Source organism: Arachis ipaensis, chromosome B8 (genome assembly GCF_059453495.1).
Source record: "Arachis ipaensis isolate K30076 ecotype BB chromosome B8, ASM5945349v1, whole genome shotgun sequence".
Classification (NCBI taxonomy): domain Eukaryota; kingdom Viridiplantae; phylum Streptophyta; class Magnoliopsida; order Fabales; family Fabaceae; genus Arachis; species Arachis ipaensis.
In genome coordinates this window covers 138,605,042-138,611,032 of record NC_142443.1, presented here as the reverse complement: position 1 = coordinate 138,611,032, position 5,991 = coordinate 138,605,042, and positions in this window count along the sequence as shown.

Genomic DNA, 5,991 nt, shown 5'->3' with positions numbered 1-5,991 from the left:
TGGTAAGGGAGTTCGGCTACTCTTCCTTGGGGCAACTTTCTTTTTCATGATAAAGAAAAAAATGGAGAAGGAAGAGGGAAGATGAAGAGAGGAGCCGAAGTGAGCGGGGAAAGGTGGGAGGTTAAGGAAGCATTAAATGCTGATTGGAGAGAGAAGTGGGGTAGTTATTACCCATTAAGGCGCGGTTATTAACTAAGGAAGGATTTTAAAATCAAAACTGAATGGTTAGCTCCTAGAATCAAGGGATGAGGGAAGGGAAAAGATTTGATTTGACAACAACTACTTTCTCCAAGATTTGATATGACAACCTTCCAAAAGAATGATTAAAAAAAATTAGGAACTAGAAACGGGTCAGAGTAGGGTCAAAGAAATTTGGTGGGGCCCAAGATTATTAACGTCTGTTCAGTCTCCCCCTGTAACATGGCCCATTCATCATGTCCTAAGAATTGTCTCCTGCCTTCCTACGAGACAAAACCAAACAAACTAAAAAATTTACAAATTATCAACAAATCTTAATTTTATCATTCCCAAACTTTTTCTCAAAGAGCAGAATCTATCTTCACAAAGAGGTTTTGTAAAAATGTCAGCAAGTTGTTCTTCGGATTTTACAAATTGAATATCAATAGTACCTTTTTGCACATTTTCTCTAATAAAATGATATTTGATCTCAATGTGCTTGGTTCTTGAATGCAAAACAGGATTTTTCGAAATGTTTATAGCACTCATATTGTCACAAAATAAGGGTATACTATTGATTTTTAATTTGTAATCCTCCAACTGAGTTTTCAACCAAATTAATTGTGAACAACATGCAGATACAGAAATATATTCAGCTTCGGCTGTGGATAGAGCCACTGTGGCTTGTTTCTTGCTTGACCACATGTTGAGTGAGCTTCCAAGGAAGCAACACATGCCGGATGTGCTTCTTCTATCCACCCGATCTCCCACATAATCTGCATCACAAAACCCTACTGCACAAAAATCATCAGATTTTGGATACCATAAGCCATAATCACTAGTTCCCTTAATATATCTAATGATGCGTTTAACAGCCGAAAGATGAGATTCTTTTGGGTGAGATTGAAATCTTGAACATACACCCACACTTTGTACAATATCCAGTCTAAAGGAGGTAAGATACATGAGAGATCATATCATTCCTCTATACCGTGTTTCATCTACATCTTTGCCATCATCATCCTTTTCAAGTTTAGTGTTTGGATGCATTGGTGTTCCCATTGGTTTGAAATTTTCTAGGCCAAATTTCTTGATTAGTTCTTTAGCATACTTTCCTTGGTGAATAAAGGTGCCACTAGGAGTTTGTTTAATTTGGAGGCCAAGAAAGAATGTTAGCTCTCCTATTAAACTCATTTCAAACTCACTAGTCATGAGTTTTTCAAACTCTTCACACAAGGATTCATTGGCCGACCCAAACACAATGTCATCCACATAAACTTGAACTAGGAGAATATCATCATTAGATACTTTAATAAATAAAGTAGTATCGGTGGTACCCCTTTGAAATTAATTTTCTAACAAGAAGGCACTAAGCCTTTCATACCAAGCCCTTGGAGCTTGTCTAAGGCCATAAAGAGCCTTTGAGAGTTTGAAAACATGGTTTGGAAATTCTTTATGTTCAAAATCGGGGGGTTGTGCCACAAACACTTCTCTATCAATAAAGCCATTAAGAAAAGCACATTTGACATCCATTTGAAACATTTTAAAACCCTTATGGGCAGCATAGGCAAGAAGCAACCTAATTGCTTCCATTCTTGCTACCGGAGCAAAAGACTCATCAAAATTTATACCCTCTTCTTGATCATAACCTTGGGCCACTAATCTAGCCTTGTTACGAAAAACCTTTCCATCCTCACCTAATTTATTTTTGAAAACCCACTTAGTACCCGTTACCTTCTTACCATCCGGATGAGGTACTAGTATCCAAACCTCATTCTTGTCAAATTGAGCGAGCTCTTCTTGCATGGCTTTGACCCAAGAAGGGTCTTCAAGAGCTTGCTTTATATTGTTGGGCTCCATTTGTGACAAGAGAGCAAAATTTCTTGGTTCGGATAGCTTTTTGGTGGAGGATCTTGTTGTTACACCTTGAGAGGGGTTATCCTCATGGACTTCCATTCTCTTGGCCTTCGGAGTGATGATGAGCTTTGATGAGCTTCAGTGGGTTGTTCTGTTCCAGATTCTCTTGCTGGCTCAGGAGACAAAATAGAAATGTCTCCTCCATCCTTACGAGACAGAACTGGACAGACATATTCTTCATTTTGGGCAGACTTGGGATTTTTTTCACTGGTTTCCTTGTTGACAGTATCTTCATAATCTGTATCATCTTCTATCACAGCACTGAGAATTGAATTAGAATCACAAAAAGAAATGTGTCTGGATTTCTCTATGGTCCTATGATCTTTGAGGTAAATTCTATAAGCCTTGCTAGTGGTGGAGTATTCAACAAACATCCCCTCATAGGATTTTGGATCAAATTTACCAAGATTTTCTTTATTGTTAAGTACAAAACATTTGCATCCAAAAATATGGAAATACTTAATATTAGGAGGGGTTCCTTTCCATAGCTCATAAGGGATTTTCTTTAACCCTTTTCTAATAATGGTCCTATTCAAAATGTAACAAGCTGTATTTACAACTTCAGCCCATAGAAATTTTGGGATCTCATTTTCACATAACATAGCCCTAGTCATCTCTTGAAGGCTTTTATTCCTTCTTTCAACCACCCCATGTTGTTGGGGGGTTCTAGGGCATGAAAAGTTATGAGCAATTCCAAAATCATCACAGAACTTTTCAAAGTATTGGTTTTCAAATTCTTTTCCGTGATCACTTCTCAAATGGGCAACTTTTAAATCTTTTTCATTTTGAATTCTTTTGCAAAGGGTTGAGAAAACATGGAAAGCATCATTTTTTTGAGTAAGAAAAAGTACCCAACTAAATCTAGAGTAATCATCCACCACCACCAAACCATAGTGTTTACTTCCTAAACTTTAAGTTCTTGTTGGACCAAAAAGATCAATGTGTAGCATCTCTAATGGCCTCTTGGTTGAAATTTCATCTTTTGGTTTAAAAGAGGATTTTACTTGTTTGCCTAATTGACAAGCATCACAAGTAAGATCCTTATCAAATTTAATATTTGGAATTCCTCTAACCAAGTTCTTCTTAACTAGCTTAGAGATTTGGTACATGCTAGCATGACCCAATCTCTTATGCCATAGCCATTTTTCAGATTCAAGAGAAGTGAAGCATGTTACTTTTTGATCTTTCAAGTCTTCAAGAGTCAATCCATACACATTATTACACCTTTTAGCCTCAAACAAAATATTCCCAGATTTTTCACAAATAACTAAGCACATAAAATTTCTAAAAATAACTTCATATCCTAGATCACACAATTGGCTAACACTTAGTAAATTGTGTTTTAAGCCATCAACAAGAAGAACATCATTTATACAAGATGAGAAACTTTTACCAATTTTTCCAATGGCCACTATTTTTCCTTTACCATCATCACGAAAAGTGACAAACCCTCCATCATACTCATCAAGCTTTATGAAGAAGGTTGCCTTTCCAGTCATATGCCTAGAACATCCGCTGTCCATGTACCACATATTGTCCTTCCGGTTGGATGCTAGGCATACCTACAAAATGAGCTCAAGTGACCTTAGGTATCCAAATCTTCTTGGATCCTTTCATGTTAAACCATCTCCTATGTCCCAATCCATTATAGTCAAAAACAACTTTGCAAACTTTGTCACCAATAATTCTTTCACCAAAGAAACATTGAATGGGAAAGTGGCCATTTCGGTTACATAGTCTACAAAATCTTGGAGTTGCTGTTTTGTTAAAGCTTGTTGGGTTTTGAAACCTTGTATCATTAGAAGATGAAGCAATATTTTCAAAAGAAGGTTTCTCAACAGATTTGAGGAAGCCCAAGCCAGCTTTGTCATAAAGAGGTTTTTGACTAGCCAAGATTTGATTTAGATTTTCAGAACTTTGAGTGAACTTGACTAAGTCTTCTTTAAGCTTATTGACTTCTTTAAGCAACTCTTCATTTCTTTTAAAACAGTTTACATATGCAACAACAGAATGATCACTTTCACAGCTTTTAAGTTGGGCTTTTAGCTGCTTGTTTTCTTCAACAAGTTCAACAGCAGCTTCAACCTCCCTTAGTTTATCTTTGAGAAAACAATTTTCTGCTTTCAGAATGGTGATTTGTTATTCAAGATCTTGGTTACCAAGCAAGAAGCATCTAATTTTTTTAGAAAGGTGGTCTATTATAAGATAAAGATCTTCAGTGTCAGGGTTATGAAAGACTATCTGTTCAACGTGATTTGCCATGAGACATGGTTGGGACTTGGTTTCTGATTTTTCATCATCTTCTGAGTCATTTTCCAAGTCCTCCCAAGAAGCCATCATACCTTTCTTCTTTCCCTTATTTGGCTTCTCCTCTTCCTTCAACTTAGGGCAATCTAATTTGAAATGCCCAGTTTCTTTGCAGTTGTAACATATCACCTTGCTGAAATCTTTCTTTTGTTTCCTGGAGCTGCTTCCCTTGCTTCTTTCCTTGAGCTTCACCATTTTCCTGAATTTTTTGGCAAACAACGCAAATTCATTTTCAGAGGAGTTATCACTGGATTCATCATCCAGAGGGTTAGAAACAGACGTAAGAGCTATTCCTTTTCTTCTTGAATCCTTTTTCAAATAAGTGTTTTCAAAAGCAAGTAAATTTCCTCTCAAGTCATCATATGTCATAGAATCAAGACCACTACTCTCAGATATTATCAATGCTTTTGTTTTCCACTCTTTTGTAAGACATCTTAGAACTCTCCTCACAAGCACAGATTCGGGATACTTAATCCCCATAGCATCCAAGCCAACAATGATGGTGTTGAATCTTTCAAACATTTTATCTATTGATTCTCCTTCCTTCATTGTGAACATTTCGTATTCTCTGTTCAGCATATCTATCCTTGTCTTCTTCATTATGGTGGTTCTTTCATGAGTAACTTGAAGTTTGTCCCAGATTTCCTTTGCCGTTGTGCATCGTGATACCGTTGGTATTCTTCGAAGCTGATTGCACAGTTGAGCAAGTTGATAGCCTTGGCATTGAGCTCCACCTTCTTTCTGTCTTCTTCGGTCCAACTAGCTTCTGGTTTAAGAGAAATTACTCCTTCAGCACTTGTGACGGTTGGAAATTAAGGACCCTCTAGGATGATCTTCCATAGTCTGTAATCTACTGCTTGCACAAAAATCTTCATTCTCTCCTTCCAATAGGTGTAGTTCTTCCCATTGAAAAGAGGAGGTCTATTGCTTGACTGTCCTTCTGTCAGATTGTAGGACACCAGGGTTGAGCCACTGTTCTCTGCCATCTGGATCTTTACTCCAAGCTGCAAAGTTTGATCTCTTTGAGACCAAGCTCTGATACCAATTGATGGTTTGTCAGTGGCTAAGAGAAGAGGGGTTGAATCTTAGCCCCTTTTTTGCTTAATAACACCTTTTGTTTTTCAGAACGCTTGAGAAGATATTTTTATTTTTGTCTCGTGCCTAGTCAAGAGACATTTTCTTTTTGTCTCGTAACCAGCCAGGAGATATTTTTCAGTTTTGTTTCCTATGCAGCAGAAACAGAAATGGAGTAGAAGAGAGAGAAAATCACACCAAGATGTATCTTGGTTCAGCTGCTAAGTGCAATGCAGCCTACATCCAGTCTCCATCACAACTATGATGGAATTTCACTATAATCATGATTACATACACTAATTTTCCCTAGGAACTACCCTTCCTATCCGGGACAAGTCCAGAATCTAATTCCCAATCCTGAACTTAACTTGGTCATAGCCAAGCTTTCAACTGCTAAGTGCTAACCCAACTTGCAAGGGAATTCCCACAGAATCATGAAACACAACACAGATGTACAAAGAACCTCTAAGGACATCTATGGCTTTTTCTTTTAATTTTGCACTCTCTGCCTTTTTC